This window comes from Canis lupus, chromosome 20, assembly GCF_011100685.1.
Source record: "Canis lupus familiaris isolate Mischka breed German Shepherd chromosome 20, alternate assembly UU_Cfam_GSD_1.0, whole genome shotgun sequence".
Taxonomy (NCBI): Eukaryota; Metazoa; Chordata; class Mammalia; order Carnivora; family Canidae; genus Canis; species Canis lupus.
In genome coordinates, this window is record NC_049241.1 from 16,124,440 (window position 1) to 16,145,925 (window position 21,486).

The 21,486-nt window shown below is 36.9% G+C and overlaps 1 protein-coding gene and 1 non-coding gene across 3 annotated transcripts in view; one reads left to right on the forward strand and one right to left on the reverse strand.

The window, feature by feature from the left end:
• Window positions 1–21,486, reverse strand: part of CNTN6 (contactin 6) — a 270,512-nt gene that overhangs the window by 166,158 nt on the left and 82,868 nt on the right. The window lies entirely within an intron of this gene.
• On the forward strand, window positions 14,213–14,317 carry LOC119864840. The gene has a single exon (XR_005375321.1). It is a non-coding gene; the product is annotated as a U6 spliceosomal RNA (small nuclear RNA).

Sequence of the window (21,486 nt, forward strand, 5' to 3'; positions counted from 1 at the left end):
GAGATTATTTATCAAACATTTGAAAACGCTAAGATAATTGGGGCATTGTCAGTAGGAATGAAGAGAATGAGAACAATGTGCAAGGTCTTTTGAAGTGTTTAGAGGCAATACCAACATAATGATATAACTGATTTAAAGTGAGAGATAGGGAAAGAGAGCATTAAGGATTCCTCTGAGCTAGCTATGAGAGATGAACTCAAGAATGTGTGTCTGTTGACTTCCTTAACTGTTAAAGGAAGGAGAAGGAAACAGATGAGGGCACCATGGATGAAAGGAGATGAGAAAGCAGCTACAAGTTTAATTCATATTTTACTTATTTACTGAACAAACTTTGATTTGTGGGATTATCATTTGCAAAAACTATTTTTGGAAAATCCAGCAATGGGGAAAAAAAAAAAAAAAACCCTGCTAAAAACTGCTGCTGTAATGGAGTTTGTCTTCTGAGTGGGGGCAGCACAAATTAAGTCAACAAATAAACACATGGTACATGAGATGGTATTAAGTGCAATGGAGAAAAATAAACGTAAGCGAGCTAGGAATTCTGGGTGAGGTGGGGTGTTATTTTATAAAATATTGCAAAGGAAGACATCACTTGTCTGGTAACGTCTGAACAGGGTGTGGTGAGTTTTGGCAAATAGGGATAGTAGGGCAAATAGGTCGAGGGGAAAATATATCATTAGATTTAGCAATGTAGAGATCACTGAGCACTCAGCAAAAGTTGAGTAGGATATGGATCCTGAATGGAGTGTGTTCAAGAAGCAATGTGAAGAGAGGAAACTGAGACAGTAAGTATGGAAAAAAAAAAAAAAAAAGAGTTTTTCCATGAAAGGGTCCAGAGAATTAAGATAGACAGATTCAGGGTCAAGGGCATATTTTATTGAGATGAGATATTATATCATATATTTGCATACTTCTGGACATGATGCAGTACAGTGTGAACAAGATGATGCACGATAGTGAGAAGACAATACCTGGAGAGATGCCCTTGAAGAGGTGCCAGAGGAGCAGTCCAGTTCACTTTTAGTGAGTGGCTTTAGAAAGAAATTTTTCTTCCACAGTAACAGAGGGAAGACAGAGTATATGAAGACAGAAAATACACTGGTACATGTGAGGTTGAAAGCATGTTAAAATTATCTTCTGATATTTTCCTTACTTTCTTAGGAAGGAGGAAGAAATATTATCGGCTGAGACAGATGATGGGAGAGGAAGTGTGGGAAGTTTGAGAGGAGATGACAATGTATAAAATGATTATCAGGAGAAAGAAAAAGTGACAGAGCAGAGAAATGTGATCCGCCATTATCAGGAGAATTTGTGAAAGATTTCAAAACGGGGGCAGCCTGGGTGGCTCAGCGGTTTAGCGCTGCCTTGGGCCCAGGGTCTGATCCCGGAGTCCCAGGATCGAGTCCCGCGTCAGACTCCCTGCATGGAGCCTGCTTCTCCCTCTGCCTGTGTCTCTGCCTCTCTCTCTCTCTCTCTCTCTCTCTCTGTGTGTGTGTGTCTATCATGAATAAATAAATAAATAAATCTTAAAAAAAGAAAAAAGATTTCAAAACGGACACAAGATGATTACTGGGTATCCTGTCCAGTGCCTTCTTGGGGTTAACACTGTCTTTCAATGTCTTTTATCTATTTTACAACAATATAAGGAAAAGAAAACTGTTAAGAATGCAAATGATTTTTAACCATTGAAATGTAAATGAATTGTGTCCAGTACAATGGAATTGTTTTTTCCTTTTTTCCCTTGCAGATAAACTAGGTTTTTGTTTTGTTTTGTTTTTGTATTATTTTCCATGAGATATAATTGGCATACCATGAAGTTTAGCCATGATAAACCCATTTTTGCATCCGTTTATAAATCCATTTTACCATTTCTTACTGCCCATGCACACATGGTTCTTTGAGTTCTACTTTGAACAAATTGCAAGCATTTGACTGATTCCCATAATTAACATGGGTAACATCTTTCACATGGGTTCATTCATATTTGTTTGAGATTCATTATTTTGCTATTTTAAAAATATCATTAAAACACATTAAATTATAGTTGCCAGTGGGACTCATTGATGTAGAACCAGTAGCTAGCTATAAGTAGGAGTTGCCTGGGGGGTAAAGGAACAATTGAATGGCATTGCTGTGTAAAGACAGTACCAACATGGAATTGTGTAAAAGGAAAACTGAAGATGGAAAACCAGAGATTATCAGCATCTTTAGAACTGACAAAAGAGAGAAAAGAGCCAAAAAATTCTAAGAAGGTCTATATGAGAAATTGAGATTATTCTACTTGAATCATTATGTTAGTTATCTATTGCTACCATAACAAATTATCTCAAATTTGGTAGCATAAAACTACACAAATTTATTATCTTATAATTTTGTAGATCAAAATTCCAAAATGGGTCTCATTGAATTAAAATTAAAGTGTTGGTAGAGCCGCATCCCTTTCTTGAGAGGCTCCAGTGCAGAATGCTTTTGCTTACTTTTTCCAGCTTCTTGAGGCTACTTGCATTCCTTAGGTTGTAGACTCCTTCGCCTTCAAAGCCAACAATAGTACATTGAGTCCTTTTACATCAAATTACTCTGACCATTCCTCCTTACTCACATTTCCCTCTGATTCTCTTCTGTCTTCTTCTAGTTTTAAGGACACTTGTGATTACATTGGGCTCAACCAAGGTAAACTTCCTCTTAAATCAGCTGATTAGCAACCCTTATTCTATCTGCAACTTTGATCCCCCCTCCCCTTGCCATGTAACCTCCATATTCACATGTTCCAGGGATTAGGAAATGAACAACTTTGAGGTCATTATTCTGCTAATCACATCCATCATATGGGAGGACAGGAGAGGAGAGTTTTTAATAGAGGACATGGTTAAGGTTGTTACGTGTTAGAGAACAGGGAAAAACAGGAGTAACAAAACCTTACTTGATAATTAGAAAATCTTTCATTTCTTTAGGAGAAATTTCATTATCAAAGTCAGGATAAATTGGTATACACAAGGCCAAGTCTAAGGTAAACTGAAGATGGAAAGAAAACTGTGGGATGGAATAGAAACAACACAAAAGTCAGGTGGCAAAGAGGAATGAGAGAAGTAAGTGAAGTCGAGAGAACTTGTTTGTATGTGTGTGTTTCAGTTTTGGTTATTTGTATTTTTGGGACTAAAGAGACAACCTGATTTGTAGACTGATGCCAACTGAGAGGCAAACTCAAATTCTCTCTTCTCTCTTCCAGAACTTCTGGGTCTTTGACACTATAACTTCCTTAATGTAGAGCATTTGAACATTAATCTCTGAAAAGTAACAGCATGCTGTCAGGTATACAAAGCACCTAAAAGCACTTTTCTAAAATGTCCCAGAGTAAAGATGCTAGAAAGCCCCACAAAACCAAGTGTTATCATTGAGATATTACAGTGACCCCGTTGGTTGCTCTCTGAGCTAAGATTGTGTCTCCCCGAAATGGCTTTGATTCCATGTGTGTATCAATAACAAACTGAAAGAAGAACATTTGGAAAAAGATAGATAACTGAGAAAAGCACTCTAAAAATCTGTGAATAGCCAAGACAGACATATTCCCCAAATATACATTACTTGATGATAACTGATACAATTTTGGTAACAGAGTGTGACAAGCAAGCATGCTGATCCATCAATCCTGTTCATGCTTATTGCCAACATGAATATCTTAATGAAATCTGTAAGTTTGGGGTGAAATGTCACCCAAGTGGCCTTCTTTGGAAAGCTGAGGCTGTACCTCATTCCCATGTATGTCATCTATGCCTTGCTATTTTCTCAAGTTGAATTCCATCTCTCATTCCAGGCACGTACTTCTCCTGTCCTCTGTGCCATGCAAAAATGCCACCAAATTTGTCAGAAAAGATTTGCCCTTTGTGAAACTAGCCTGATTAAGTTTTATCAGCTCATATCTCTCTGGATGTTTGGTAACCTCATTCCTTATTACTGTCTCAGAGATCTTGCCTACAGCCAAGGGCAGATCTGCTCATTTATAATTTCCCGGTTCTTTCTCGGCTCTTTTCTCACAGATTGGGGTGAGGTATTTTTGTTTTTGTTTTGCCTCTATCTCTCTCTGTGAAATATTTTTGCTAAGCTTTGCTCATTTTAGTTTAAAACTTATTTAGAAATAGATTTATATGTTTTCCAATTTACCACAATGAAAGTTTCTTATAAATTTAAATTATTGGTTGATAAAAATCTTTCATGCATTTCCTCTACTTGCCAATGTGATCTTTCTTATGAAGAAATGCTCCTTAGAGTAGATGAGCAGTTGTTCTATTTCTCTCTTGCTACATCAGTTTAAACTTCATAAACACCATAATTACACTAGACTAAACTCGAATATGAAATAAGAAAATGAAATAGCATCCCCTGATTCATTATGCTATATTGTCTTCCTCCCAATATAAAGATTAAATGACAAGGATAGTTTACAGAGACGACAAACATGAGTTCAATTTTTTTTTTTTCCAGGCTCATAATCAACAAAAGATTTTTTTTTTCTTTTATGAGTGGGGAAATGGTTGGTTCCCTGTGTGAGAGAAGCCCTTGACATTTTCTATTGATTCTTTCAAGGTTCAGACAGTTCTAAATTTTGGTTCCTGTTTTTCCTCAGTTGAATATTTGAACATAAACAGTTTCTCCGGTGATGCTACACTGACTGTAAATATTTCACAAAGATGAAGTTACATCGCGCTTTTTCTTCTCCTCCTTCCTATTCATGTTTTCCCTTCACATTGTCTATCAACCTGTTTCCACGTTCTTCATCATAGGGGTAAAGTTAGACAAGAGAAACACATGACACATTTTATTGGCATGGGCTGGTATGGGCATGTAGGAAAGAGTTTTATTTACTCAACCAGCATTTTTTTTAAGTTTAAGGTTATTATTTTATGCCATTATATAAATAATAGATGCTTATCATGGGATATTTACAAGTCTCAGAAAGATAAAGAGAAAAAAAATACCTAATTTTGGATACTGGCATCTATAATTCCTAAATCTTTGGCTGTACTATGCTATCAATTGTTAGTCTCTCCCAGTATCCAGTTAAAAATATAACATAAGCAATTTTCCTACTAATAATGAGCACTTGTGAGATTTTAGTTTTAATGGAACTATATATTTTGAAAGATTCATAATAATCCATTATGTGACTAATATATCTAAACAAAGATGTTTATATTGTTCTATATTTTGTTTATCAAAAATAATGCAATAATACATGTCTTTATTTATTATTATTTTATTTTTTAAAGATGTTTATTTATTCATGAGAGACACACAGAGAGAGGCATAGACATAGGCAGAGGGAGACACAGGCTCCCAGTGGGAAGCTTGAGGGGAGACTCCCAGTGCCCCATTTATTATTATTTTCTTAGCATAATTTTCTAGAATTAGAATTGATGGATCTAAAATAATTAATATTTGGGGTGTTCTAATAATTATTATTAACTTTTATCTAATTGAATTCTGTGAAGTCAGGGAATGCTTTTCAGTGCCAACTTTATCCCACCTGGGTTTTGAAAGATAATTAATGGTGATGATGACTGATGACATTTTTGACAATTTACTAGGTGTTACATGTACTAATTTGGCATTTATTATCTAAGTCTTAGCACAAACTCTATGAGGAAAATGCTAATCCTTCCCCAGTTTACACAAATTTGAACTTGAAACTAGTCAGTCTGACACCAGAAACCACAATCTTAACAACCTCAAAGTACAGGAATTAGGACAGAGGGACTCTTTAGAAAGAGGATAAGGTAAATAAATTACAATGCCTTGAGTTGAGAGAAACCAAGAAGCATTTGGAGAGCTCAAGTAATCCTTGTTAAGGAAGTTGACAGAAGATGGGGCTAGAAAAATAGATATCCAAAGTGACATCCAGAAATCACTTTTAGCTACCTTAAAGAATGAGGAGCTCATCTTGAGGGCTTTGGAAAACCATAAATGTGACTTAAGCTTGTGATCACATTTTCAATTTGAAAAACATGTCCAAATTCTGCATGCCAACGTGCCTAGAAAGCAGTAGCTGCCAGGCTTGTATTTAAGGAATTTAATAGGGAATCCTGATAGGACGTGCTCTGCAGAAAAGAAGGAACTAGACTTCTGGCAAATCTACTTTTTTCTTTATTTGCCTATCAGACCTTAAAGGGGCTAAGTGTCACTGGCTTCTACAGATGCCATGATCTTGATGGTTCCTTCTGCTGCTTTGGAGAAATCACAGATGGCCCACCATCAAATGTGACACATACTCTGAGATTGAGTTCAAACAGAGCTGAGTGGATGCAGCTCTCTGAAGGGCTAAATTAAAAGCATATGCTGTTTTGTTTCTCTAGACAAAGAAAAGAACACAAAATTCTATTCAGCTCTTGATCTTTGAAAATGTAAACATTCATCTTAATTTTCCATGCTGATTCCAAAACTAAGCAGAGAGACTAACTTAAATTTAACAAACATTGCTATCATATATTGGCTATTACTTATTCTATTATTTATTTTATTTGTTTCTCTTGGTGCTAGCATGGAAGAAGCTATTTTATAAACTTTTCACAAGCACCGATAATTCACAAGTGCCAAGTGCTCTTGCTGACAAGAGCACAAGTGATGATAATGGACAGTCTACTTTTCAACCACAATCAGACTCCTTAGCACTGGACATGCTGCTTATCGTTAGCATATACAATTTCTCCCCGTGATCCTGCAATGACCAGAAAAATGGAAGAGGAACCCAAACAAATGGGCAGAAAAGTGAAGAAAGCTCTTATCGAGATACAGTTAATGGCATTTTTCACATTGCAAATTGTCATTTTTGGACTACTACATAAATGTAGATTATTAGTTTCCCAGGACTGCATAACAAATTACTACCAACTTAGAGGTGCAAACCAATAAATATATTCCCTTATAGTTTCAGAAGGCTTAAAGTCTAAAATGAAGGGGTAGTCAAGGTTGATTTGTTCTGGAGGCTCTGAGGGAGAAACCAACCCGTGCTTCTATCCTGGCTTCTGGAGGTTGTTAGCAGTCCTTGGCGGTCCTGGGTCAGCATCACTCCAGTCTCTGCGTCCATCTTCACATCATCACCTCTGTATCTCTGTTCATCCTCCTCTCTTCTTACAAAGTCACCAGTCATTGGATTTAGAGCTCAGTCAGAATCCGGATGATTTCATGTCAGTGGTTGTAACTAATTATATTTGCAAAGACCTTATTTCCAAATAAGATCTCATTCTTAATTTCTGGGGGGGACATGAATTTTGTGGAGGACACTATTCAACTCACAACACTTAACCTCTGCATTTTTTTTTTGAAAGATGTTTTGTGTAGTAACACAAGTTATGTGAGATATTTGGGGGAAAAACACCTAAATCATAAACTAAATAAAAGGATTTAAGGCTGTTCCTTTATTCCTTTCATTAGAGCTGCTCCAAATTTCTCACAGCCTTCAACACTAAAGTGGGAATTGTGATTCTTCAAGGGACAATTTAGTGTTGTTCAAATTTCTTTGAAGGCAGATTTTTGTTGATTTTTGGTAGCACCTCACCAGTTTTTGTTTGTTTGAGTTTTTTTGTTTTCTTACATACAGGTCTTTGCAGAAGACAAGCCTCAAGTAGTTCATAAAATTAAGTTGGCTTCTTTTCCTGCCTTCCAGTATCTCTTGAAATTCTATCCTAAACTCTAGTACAACTGGACTATACATCTTGAGAAGCCCTGCCTAAATAGTAAAAGTTACCTGTCTTTTACTTCTACTGTGATTCTCTGCAATCCTTATAAAACTGGAGCAATCACTTTTTAATAAAATTATTATAAAATGTTAATTGCTTGCTTTTATGAGTTGGAGGAATGGGGTGGTTTCCTAGAACAATAATAACTATCATGTAATTAGCACACATTATTGAACAGATTGAATATCTTATAAAATATTATTTAGTGTGTTTTCATCCTTATAAGAACCTGGTAGGTATTAATATTATTGCTATTTGACAGATAAGGAGAATGACATCCAAAGGGCTATGACTTGGCCATGTTCACAGAGCTGGTAAAATAAGAAGCCCATGCTCTTTCTCTCCATAGAAGAACACATTTTAGTATTTTATCACATTGTGTGTGTGTGCATGTGTGCGTGTGTGTGCACACATGTCCTGGATTTACATCACTAAAAACAATAGATGCCAATTTATGTATTTATTTTTACTTTATGAACTCCTTAGGTTTCATTAAATATGTGTAATTGACTTGGAGATAAAAATGTCCCTATGCATATAACCTCTCACAACAATTTGGCTTTAACAATTGAAACAATGTTACCCCAGCAAATCACAGGAACTGATTAGCAAGGTTTCAGGGCTGTGCTTGGAACTGCTGACACCTCTATCACTGTTACATCCAGAAAATGTATGAGGTTAGAGATAAAATGGTTTAATTAACCAGGAGCTGCTTCAATATGCTCAATGACTGGACAAAGATTAATCAGAAACTGGAACCCTGCTTTTCAGAAGGCTGAGAGATGATGCAGAGATGTGTGTCAATGAACAATGACACCAAAATGACTGATAGCCAATTATGTCTATAACCTGAAACAACTGGTTGCAAAATTCTCTAAGGCAGACATGGGAAATGAAGAGGGGAGTCTCTGAATAATCTCTTGTCTCAGAGAAAATGCTTTTATAGCTCAAGAGTTTTAGAGACTCTGACAGATACAAAAATGACAAAAGATTAATAATAAAGTTAATGATCTAAAAGCTCTGTTTTCATCACTGGCCTGCAGGTTTCATTTTCCTCAGCCATTGGTCACTGACAGACATGTGGGAACTGTACACTGGGCAGAAGGTTTCATGGATGTCCTTTATCTTACAATTTGTGTTAACCTCTGAGCTCCCAGGACCTCCAGTAGCGCATGTGCATGTGATAATTGCTCAATATATATTGGGTGAACAAAGAAATGGACAATACAATTAAGAGTCCAATATAATTAATGAATTTCCTATAAACCCATCACCACACATTTCATTGAATCTAAAAAGTTTAATCTGTTTTTATTTTCATTGTAATAAAGGATAGTTGGAAGAAAGGAAGGTGGGGGCAGGGGGCCATTCCTAACAGGAAACCACCCTTCAATGGATTTTACACACCCTGGAAGGAACCCTAGATTTTCCTAGGTGAACTACCACCTGATGGGTAGATGAGCGCGTGGACAAAAACCTGATTGGGTGACTGGCACATGGAGGGTTAATCAGATTAAAACAGCCCACCAACATGCCCATAAAAAACCCTAGACCTCACAAGTCTGATGGCAACCGTCTCGGTGTCTTCCCTCTTCGCGAGCTCTGTTCTATTGCTCAATAGGCTTTGCTTTACTATCGCTCAATAAACCTGGCTCTGCTGCCCATCCCTCTTCATTTGGTCTGCCTCTTCATTCTTCAAAGTGGTAACCAAGAACCACCGGCACTAAAGAAAAAGAAATCCTGCAACAATTCCATGCTTTTCAAATGAATATTTACTTAGAGCTAACTAGGTGCCACATCCTAGTCTAAGGGCGTTGCATGCCCAGTGCCAGTTTCTCTTCATCACAACCCTTTGTTCATTCCTTAAGAAATATTTATTGCCCCTTCTGTGCCAGTCACTTTTAGAGGCAAAGCATACAGCAGAAAACAAAACAAATAAACAAAAACCCCTTTCTCTTCCCGGATCTAAAAAGAAGAAAGTGATATTACCACCACCCCCTCTTGAGCAGAGCAGTTACGCTATTTGTCTAAGCTCATCAAGAGCCAGATTCCAGGGTAGACTGTGACACCTGCAGAGCGCCTACTGTTAATCAGAGCATACTGCTTCTATGCCAGCCACCAGGGTGAAGGTTTTCTGCATATTCCGTGTAATATTTCTGCAGCGGATCACTAAACTAAAGAAAGAAAGAAGACACAAACTCTCCGGATGACTGTTCAGCCTGAGCAAATGCCAAAAGCTGTTAAGCAATGCCCATTGCTAAAACAAATTCTTTCAGATTGTGTCACCAAGGTTAAAGGAGATATTTCCATAACTACAAGCAAATTAATTGGAGTTTTGCATCAACAATAATGAGACAGGGCAATAAGAATGTAACCTTCCATGTGTCTTTTTGTTTTATGAGGAAGACAGCACCTTTCCAGGCCGGGAAAAAAAAGGAGTCATTGCTGCTTAGTTTTGTGCAAGCCTTTAATGATGCCTCAAAAAACAAAAACAAAAACAAACCAAAAACCAAAAAAAAACAAAACAAAAAACCCCAACAACACAAAGCACACACAGAGACACACACAGAAACACACAAAACCAAACCAAAAACTTCTTTGGTGGCTGAAATAATGGCTATAGGTTCATATATAGAATATAGGAAGTTACAGTGATGTGTCCTCTGATAATGTAGAAATAAGATTACACTGGGACTGGGTGTCTCAGTGTGTGATCCCGAGATCCGGGATCCAGTCCCACATTGAGCTCCTTGCATGGAGCCTGGTTCTCCTTCTGCCTAGGTCTCTGCCTCTCTCTCTCTTTCTGTGATTCTCATGAATAATAAATCAAATATTTTTTAAAAAGATTACACTAAAGGTGAGAAGAATATTAAGATTCGATATATAATGAATGACATCAACTATCTGTCAAAACAGCCCCAGGGGTTATCTCTAAACATGTACCTGAAAAGGTCTGGGGATACCTAGGGTTATTTAAGAAGTAACCTAAGAAGGCAAAACTACAGTTTGTGTAGGTCTAACCAAAGGCTATAAATCTTAATCGGGTACATGTTACCATGAATGAATAGAAAGCTCATTAACAACATAAAAGTGTCTCCTTAGACCCAGAAAAGAAAAGGCAAAAAGAGTAAGAATTTGGCACAGTGCTTTTACAGCACACTTCAGGCAGGAGAGATTTTAGCATGACAACTAAGACAATAACAATACTCATGCTGATTATGCATTGAATGGGTGTGGCAACTAGCCTAAGTGCTCCTTTAGGAAAAAATTAAACTTGCCCAAAGGAATGTTTGTCCTTTGCCAGAAGATGTAATCTGTAAATCCTTGGAATGTCTGTGATAATGTATGTGACAAGAGTGTCTATTTACCCTGGGGCGTTGGGCCACGCCAGATAGTCAATGCCCACAATGTGATCTATGGTGTGTGCTTTGGGCAACACTACACAGTCTACAGTAACGATGTGATTTATGGTGCGATCTGTGAAAGGTAAGGGGAAACTTGGGCTTTGTCTATCAGCTTGACCTCTGGCGTGACTTGAGACTAAGGTAAGCCACATGGGCAATCAAGCAAATCTACATGATTGAATGCCAAAAAAAACACCAACATCAAGAGTCAAGTGAGCTTCCCCACATTGCCATGCATCTTCCCCAGGAGAGTAAGCACTGTCTGCCTATCTGCTAGGAGGGTACAGCTGGAAGTCCTGCACATGGGACTTCCTTGGACTCTGCTCTATGCGCCTCTGCCTTCAGCTTATTTGAATCTATATCACTTCATTGTAATAAACCATAATAGTGAATATGATGGCTATGTGGAGTTTTGTAAATCCTTCAAGGGAATTATCAAACCTGAACGTCATCTTGGGATCTTGAGAACTTGCAGTTAGTATTGGAAAGTAAGGGTGGTCTTGGGGATTCCTATTGTTTGCAGTGCATGACACGTATTGTTTATTTTTTTATTTTTATTTTTTTAAATTTATTTATTTATTCTTGAGAGACACAGAGACTGAGAGGCAGAGACACAGGCAGAGGGAGAAGCAGGCTCCACGCAGGAAGCCCGACATGGGACTCGATCCCGGGTCCCCAGGATCACGCCCCGGGCTGAAGGCGGCGCTAAACCGCTGAGCCACCCCGGCTGCCCCCTAATGTTTGCAGTGCATTACACGTATTCTTTAATACTCATGGCTAACCCATGACGTTCAAGATCACATAGCTGAGAAGAAATAAAAGTAAGGTTTGATCCCAACAGTCTGACTGCTGAGATCATACATTTATCACTTTGCAGTACTCCTACTAGCACAGAGAAAACTAAGGATGGTACTTTGTTAGGTACAGGGAATATGTACAAGGCTTCACCATAACTCTAACAAATACCTCTCAAGACATTTCAGCAGACAGCCTCCCCTCTGCTGTCCTGCCTGCCCCTCCCTTGTGGTGTATTCAATAAACTACTATATCCTTCAGTTTTTTTTAAATTTTTATTTATTTATGATAGTCACAGAGAGAGAGAGAGAGGCGCAGAGACACAGGCAGAGGGAGAAGCAGGCTCCATGCACCCGGAGCCCGATGTGGGATTCGATCCCGGGTCTCCAGGATCAAGCCCTGGGCCAAAGGCAGGCACCAAACCGCTGCGCCACCCAGGGATCCCTACTATATCCTTCAAAAAGACTATCCATATTTCATGCTGACCAACCAACTTCCTGATCCATAATTGTTTTAAATGGTTTATTATTATTTAGGTATAGTGAAGACAATTGATTGGGAGATGGCTGCCACTGAAAAGATGGCTTGTAAAAAAAAAAAAGAAAGAAAAGAAAATATGGCTTGTTACAGTTCCCAAAGGAGGGGAGTTGCCACATTGTGTCAGGCCACCTAGGGGAACACTGGGGTCAGTCAGGAGGCAGAGGGAAATGTAGGTAAGAATGAATAGGCAAAGCAGGGTAAGAAATCTAAAATGGACTAGTTTGAGGCTAATTTCATCAGCCTCTGGGGTGTAGGGGCTATCCCTAATTGTTTCATACCTGGTCCTGGAGTAATTGGATAGGGGAATAGGACCAAAGTATAAAAGCCCAATAAAGGAGGTGGTTGGAGTTATGAGGTCTAGATGGTTAGTCTGCACATGAAAGACTTTTCAAAGGTGAATCCTCCAATATCTGTAGGAATTGGCTAGCCTTGGCATTCTCTCCACATCCAGCAACACTCAGGATGGGAAAGTATCAGAGATACAGGATTAATATAATAATCCATAGTGCCAAGTAGCAAGAAAAAAGGAATAGGGCATTCATTCTCAATGGAGTCAATATCAGTCCTCAAGGAAGTAAAAATTGGCTTCAGGGAGTACAGAGGGTGGTGAAAAACGTTACTTTTTATGTATAAAGCACAGGAATACATATATTATATAAAAAGATATACAGTATGCATGGTTTTAAAACTTCATGGGCTTGACTAAAAGGACTCCTTTGTGGAAATAGGAGGGTGATAATGTAATACAAATTGAGAAAGTCTAAAATAGAGTAGCTTGGATAATGGTTGCAAATATAATACTAAATGAAAATTTAAAAAAGAAAAAGAAAACAATACATTGTAATAATATATTATTAATGTATTGACACATTATATTAATAGAAACTATTACTTTAATATTTATATAAAAATATCTTGTAAATTTGCTTAGCAAGTGTTTATCCATAAAGACATGATCAACTCCATGCTAGGAAAACCAAATCTCTAACTCCAAAGCTGAGAATCAGATAAAAATGTAAGTACTATAATTTGAGGATGTTTTGTTTGGGTAACACCATTTCTCTAAGAGATTTTCTGTCTTCTCCCTCTAAAATATCAGTAACAGTATAAAGACACCTTACAAAACAGAGATTTCTACCTTCAAACAGTCTGGGGGTCATGCTCACCAAGCGTTTTCTTTCTTTTTTTTTAAATTAGTATCATTTTTTATTGGAGTTCAATTTGCCAACATATAGCATAAAACCCAGTGCTCATCCTATCATGTGCCCCCCTCAATGCCCATCACCCAGTCACCCCCATCCCCTGCCCACCTCCCTTTCCACCACCCCTTGTTCCTTTCCCAGAGTTAGGAGTCTCTTACGTTCTGTCTCCCTCTCTGATATTTCCCACTCATTTTTTCTCCTTTCCCCTTTATCCCCTTTCACTATTTTTTATACTCCCTGAATGAATGAGACCATATGTTTGTCCTTCTCCGATTGACTTACTTCACTCAGCATAATACCCTCCAGTTCCATCCACGTTGAAGCAAATGGTGGGTATCTGTCATTTCTAATGGCTGAGTAATATTCCATTGTATACATAGACCACATCTTCCTTATCCATTCATCTTTCGATCGACATCACCAAGTGTTTTCTGATCTTAAATTGACTTAAGGAGATTCCTTCATGAATTATTCTTTTCCCTTTCTTAATAATTTCTGCTAGAGGTGAGGAAACAGGGGAGGTAATACGAAATGCGGTGGGTCATGCCCACTTTGACAGAATGAACTAAAATTGGCCCAATACAGAGAAAATTATCATAGAGCCTACATAAGGATGACACAGGTTTTTGAGGCATTCCATTTTGGTTCTTTAATTGAAAAAAGACATGAGAAATTCCCTGGGGCAATAAAAATGTTTTATATCTTGTTTTAAGCAGTGGTTTCTTGGTGAGTACAATTATTAAAACTCATTGAACTGAACAGTCAAGATCATTGTATTTTATTGAATATTAATTATACTTTGACTTTTTAAAATGAGTGCAGTGGGAAGACTGAATGATGATTTAAATCTGAGGTTTACAGGGTTGCTCCTTCATATATAACTAAGGTTGAACAATTAGAGCATTAACCGTAAGTTTCTTGTACTTTATGTAACAGATGAAACTGCATTGGAAAATCACATTATTTGTAAAGTAAATCACACAGATCCTGAGAAAATGGCCTAGAGAGAAAGGTGACTTTTAAATATAGTAACCAGAAGAAGAGTAATATTAAAGAAATAATATTCAAGAATATGTACTGATTGTTCACCATACGCTAGATACTGTATTAGTATTTCAAAATTCTTATTTAACTTAACGTTCATCATGTACCAACCAACTTGTGTGTATTCCTAGAGGCTGTTTGTAATCCTCTAAGGATAAAAGCACCTATCATGGTAAAAGGAAGATGGTCTCAATGGAAGAGATATAGTCAGCAGACTGTGAGAAGAAACAATATAGTCAAGAATTTGGGAGTCTGAGTTTGTATCATAATTTTTCCACTGATTGTGTGACATATAATAAAATGTGTTAACACTCTGAAGCCGAGTTTATCTGTAGAATAAGGGGGTAGGACACATCTTAGGGGTTACTTTACAGGAAAGGTGGTAGCCCTCTTTCTATTCTGTTGGCTTAGCAGACATTAGTATTTAATCACAGAATTCTTTCCAATTGAGTTCTTATGTAGCCACCAAGGAATTCTCATTGCAGTCAATATGAAACATTGGTACTCACAGCTAATTGATGTGGAGTTAACTTGGAGAAGACAATATATCACCTGTTCAGGTGATAATCTGACTTTCTTGGCTGTAACACTCAAAATTGCTACTTAATTATTTTATATGCCCATTCATTGAACAGATATTTGCTAAGTGTGCTAAGAATGTGAATTTCAATTAAAAAATAATTCCTTAAAAAAAAAACAAAAGAATGTGCAAGTCTGTGTGGTAGGCACTTTCAAGGATGCAGAAATAAACTGGACAAACCCAAAGGAGTTCGAGATTAGAAAATGTGATTCTACCTCTACATCTATTCTACAAAATAAGGTAGACAGTGATAACTGTAGTAAAGGATGTTTAGAAATGAGATTGTGTGAGTACATGTCTGTGTGTGTGTGTGTGTGTGTGTGTGTGTTAAGGGAGGGGCAAACAAGTTCATAGGAGACCATGTTTTGGGTACATTTTGTTCCTTAAGTCATCAAAAATCATAAACTTCAATCACAAGGTTGTTGTGAAATCTTAAGGTGGGTCTAATAGATTCTGGTATATCAACTCCAGCTACACCTCTAGGCTACATGGCATCAACCTGTGCTGAGTCTTGCCTCATACAGCAAATACCCTTTTTCAGCCTCTTTCTACATCACCTACAGACATCTGCATGTCAAAGGTAAGATTTGTGATACCAGTTGACTGGAGTAACTCAAGCCTATTCTAGACAGATATGCAATCACACGTGTACAGAAAAAAAAAATGAAACAAACAAAACTAATCTATCCCTAAATACCAGGGAATTTGGCCAATAAGAGAAAACTGAATTGAAATTCCTAATAGAAAGTATTGTTAAAATTTCACATCATATTTTTCTACAGAGGCTTGGGGAGAAGCCTTCCATTCTCCAGGAGATAACTGAATATTCTATTTTTCTGAACTTAAAGTTAAGAATTTTAATTGAATTTATGAACATTATGTTTCTTGGTTATTGGAAATTAACATTTCCAATTAATATTTCCCATATTCCTTATAATATTATAAGGTATAGCCATTTTTCATTTTTAGATTTATTTAAATAGCATTTTAAAAACCTCAATTGATTCATTGTTTGTTTGTTTTAACCAAAATCCAGTCCTAAGAGACCACAGAAAAACCAAAGGTACATTAGGGTGGCTAATACTGTAAATCCTGTAATCTTTTAATTTTTCTAATATTATGAAGCTGTAAACTTTCAAAATGTTATCAACTCCTGTAAATTCCAAAGGGATAAAATTCTTGCTAATCCATAAGCAGAATATAAGAATCATCAATGTTTTTGATATAAAATCTCATTTTGAGAGAGGTAGTTTATAAGAAGTGATCTCTTATAGAAGTCTCTCAGTCCCTTCTGGGGATGAAGGTAAAGATAAAGATGAAGGGCCAACGTTACCCTCCAGTTCTAAAAGTACATACTAGCTACTGAGTTCATGAAGGCTGATTCCTTCTTACCTTTGAGATGGGGGATACTATTTTTCAGTTGCTATTGATTATTGCTTGCTTATTCACCTTGGATTATTGGGTCATTATTAGGACTTTTGCATGTGTGTGTGTGCATGGTGTGGGGAGTAGGTTGATTGTGGATAAATGAGCACTTGTAGAGGAAAATGAGGATAAGGAGGAAGGAAGTTTGGTGGGAGTGGGATCCAACAGAGATACTTATGGTCCATACTCAAGGAAGTAGTATAGTATGGAGCTCCTATTTGGGAAATTGCTGAGAGAACTGAGGTAAGGGTCACTGTACGAGGCCTCAGGAACCTCTTGGAGCCAGAGATAGACTGCCCTCACGAATTGTGCAGATTTAGTGTTCCAAAGAAGAGCCACACATTGGATCTTTGTTATCCAGGCATCCAAGAACTGGTATGACAACTGCAGAGTGCCCCATGCTTATAAGGACCCCATATAAAAACCTGTGAACAAGGAAACCTGCGTTTTCATTTCTACCTGGGCTTCACAAATTATGCAACCAATCCTGAGCAGGGGCAATGGTGGATCCCTACTGTCAATCTTTAGACCACTTCACCCTCTCTACTGCTATCCCCATGAAAATTATAGGACCAAAGGTAAAACCAGGCAGCTGCTGGGCTTTAGGAAAGAAACAATTATACTTGGGGAAAAACATGAAGACTTGACATGGGGAAATGAAGTCGTTGTAGCCTGATACCACGGCCTATAACTGTTTATATAAACATACTATAGTTTCTATAAAAGATAAAGAGAAAATAATGTCTATGAAGAAGGATTTTTGTATAACATACACAAACTTTAATTATTTCATCTTCATTGGCCTCTACAACAGAAATGTAAAGCAAGGTGTGAAAGGGTAGAAAAGATAAAAACAATTCCATGTGTGGGTAGAACTGATGTCAGCTACTAAAGAGGTATATAACTATATATTAAGCAGCATTTCAAGCTTATGTAGCTCCCAATGGGAAATTTTTACTTTGGGGGAAATCAACCATTTAAATTGATCAATGGGGAAGACCATGAATTGTAAGAAGGATGGCAAAGGCTTTTGCAAGTCATTCTTTGTGGATAAAACAGGTAGATCTCATATTGCAGCATTTATGAGGGCACACTGGTCTTACCTCTTCACCTGCCTTGATTGGTTTCACCCTTCAACTTTTTCTCTTAAACAACATAATAAAAACAGATTAATTTGATTATTATTATTATTTTTAAAGACTTTATTTATTTATTCATGAGAGACAGAGACAGAGAGAAAGAGAGAGAGAGAGAAAGAGAGAGAGAGAGACAGAGACACAGCCAGAGGGAGAAGCAGGCTCCATGCAGGGAGCCCGATGTGGGACTCCATCCCTGGTCTCCAGGATCAGGCCCTGGGCTGAAGGAGGCACTAAACTGCTGAGCCACCTGGACTGCCCTAATTTGATTATTATATAAAACAAGATTTCCTTTTATATGTGTATTTGCACAGGGATAAGGGAGAGAAATCACACCGGTAAGGGCAGTTTATCATACCTCTTTACCTCTCTCCTTTATTAAAAAAATAATAATAATAATAGATTGAATACTTCAGAAAGGCTACTGATGTGGCAGACATTTAGCCATTGCAACAGGGGCTCCACACTGGAAAAGGTCTCCCACCAGGAAGACTGAGCAGTGCTTCTTGCCACAGCCAAGTTCAGGTTGTCTTTTCCACTCAGAAAGCTAAATTAGGAGTTAAGAGGTACCAATTTAGCTTTTCATGCTGCAAATAAAAAATGAAAGAGCCCTAACTTACAGGAAATATAAAAAAGAAAGAAAGAAAAAGAAAGAAAGAAAGAAAGAAAGAAAGAAAGAAAGAAAGAAAGAAAGAAAGAAAGAAAGAAAGAAAGGAAGAAAGAAAGAAGAAAGAAAGAAAGAACACCTAAGTGGAAAGCAGAGTGGCTAAATGATTGCATTTGGATTTTATTTTGCTGGTCATGCCAATAAGACTTGATATTTTGATCATTCTAAATTAAAGATGTCTTTGTGAAAGTTTCTCAAAATGATCAAAATGAAACAGGTCATTTGCTCTAGGTAATTCTGGTAGAGTGGGTAGAATTTGGGAAGCCGTCTGTGAAAATTGGGTTTGTATTCACAAGAGGGTCTGAAGGTATGAAACATTTTCATATATAAACATAGTTCTGCAAATCTCTTTTCAAATGATAGGTTACCCTCTAGGAATATCAACCATCTTTGTGGTTGACACCCTTCTGGGTACAGTTCAAAATGATTTCTTCTACAGATACATAGAAATAGCTCCTTTTAACCTTTTTTCTTTGGGAATTTGGTATCTGTAATCTCTTCCATTTCCTTCAATATACTACTAACATATACACAAATATCTATTTTCTATATTAAACAATAAATACATCTATCATAAAAATCATCTTACTCCCTTTTATATTCCTCCTATTATTTGCTGTACTGCCTTGAAGTTGGTAGATGAATCAATTCATGTTTGTTAAATGGATGAAAATAACACAGGCCTAACATTTATTGATAAGATTACACTTCTAGGAACCAGAAAATAGTAAGGACAAAAAATAGTCATAGTCCCTAATCTATGCAAGTCACTATTTTCTTAATTTATATAATCCTCATAAAACTTAATGAGATGTCATTATTAATATTTCAATATTTTAGATAAGAAGAGTGAGATACAGAGATTAAGTAATTCAAGTTTATAGAGCAGCAGAGCAAGGATTTGAACCAATGCAGTCTTTAGTCTGTGCTTTCAATTATTATGCTATCTATAGCTCTTCTAACAGATTATATTTATTGTGTCTGTTGTAAGTGCTCTACATGCACTAATTCATTTCTAACATGAATTCTGTTTAAGGAAGCTGGCTGTATGCCGGGATGGGATATATTAGCACTTTAACTGGCCTTTTATAATACCAAACATAGGCTGAGAATTTTATACTTTTGTGGTTTTATTCTAATGTAGTGGTTATCAAAACATGCATTGAGAACCCTCAGGGGTTCCTGGTTTCCTTTTAGATTTTTTTGTGCAAGCAAAGCTTTTCTTGACACCAAAGTGTTTTGTACTTTTTTGTTTTTTTTCACATGTTCTAAAAAACATTCTTTTTAAACATTAGTTTTCATTGTGGAAGAGAGAAGAATCTCTAAGTGTAAAAACTATAGTAAATAATATAAAATTAAAAAGAAAGTCATGGATCAGCTCCTTAAAGTCAACAATTTTAAGCAGAAGGGATTTTGAGGTACTTGTATCCCATAGGACTTGCTCTATTAACTAGTGAACCATATTAAATTCATTATTAGATAAAGATCTAATAAGCAATGATTATTTTACAAATTTTAGGAATAATTCTTTACTGTCTTTCTCTAATGTAATATGATACTCTAAGTGTGTGTGTGTATATACACATATATATGTGTGTGTGTGTACATACATATATATATGTATTATTTTTAACCATTCCTGAGTTACCTATTGCTCTAATCTACACCAAAAGTATATTAATGTAATGCTAAAACAAACACTAGTTGTTCCTGATTCTATAAACAGAAAAAAACATAACCTTGTATATTGCTGTCAACATTACAGTCCCAGGATCCCTGGGTGGTGCAGCGGTTTGGCGCCTGCCTTTGGCCCAGGGCGCGATCCTGGAGACCCGGGATCGAATCCTACATCAGGCTCTCAGTGTATGGAGCCTGCTTCTCCCTCTGCCTGTGTCTCTGCCTCTCTCTCTCTCTCTCTCTCTCTCTCTGTGACTATCATAAATAAATTTAAAAAAATTAAAAAAAAACAACAAAAAAACATTACAGTCCCATGTGATTCCCTAATAAACTTCTAGTGAAAAATACCATGAATGAAAATGTTCTACTAAATAATACATCACTTCCTAAGACTTTCTGTACACTTTTATGCTTAATTCCTAGGCTATGTAAGTTTCATGTAGTTTGCAGTTACCTGTTTAAATTAAATCCTAGGGCCATAAAATAACTATTATGTATTTTCAGATGTTCATAAGGAAAGACATCATCATATTCCAGTGAAATCAGTATATTATATTACTGTAGTACAACTAGTTCCAAATTAGGGTATTATTATTATTATTATTATTATTATCACTTTAACATGAATTTGTGTCCTTCAAATATGGAATTAACATAAAAAATAAACATCTGGCTTCATGGCAAATATCCACCATTACATTAAAGGAAGGTACTGTTATGATATTTACTAAATTCAAAGCACACTCTTCTCAATGAAACATCATTAGAATTTTTGGTATCAGAGTAAATAAAAATGAAACTTTTCCATGTACTGTATGAAGCATTATCTTCTCTTAAATTTGCTATCTCTTCTGTTGCACTTCTGTGATAATCATTTGGCAGACCTGTCAAAACTGCCAGTTGTGGAATAGAAAAAGGATGGTGGGAAGACTCTTCAAGATGACCCCCAATGACCTTTCACCCATATGCACATGCTTTGTAAGTTTCCTGCCCTGGAGTGTGGATGATTGCAGTGACTTGCTTCTAATCAACAAAACAAATCAGGGGGGATGGAGTGTCACATCTATGATTAGTTACATAAGACTGTAACTTCCATCTTGTCAGAAGGGTGTCTCTGTTGGCTACTCAACTTGTACAATTATCAAAGCAAGAATGTGTGGAGAAGCCCATGTGAGAACTAATGGAGGGTAGCCTCTAGGCTGCAACCTTCTAGGAAATGAGGCCCTCAATCCAACAATACTCATGAAACTGAGTCTGCCAACAACCTTAAGCATTTGAAAGCAAAT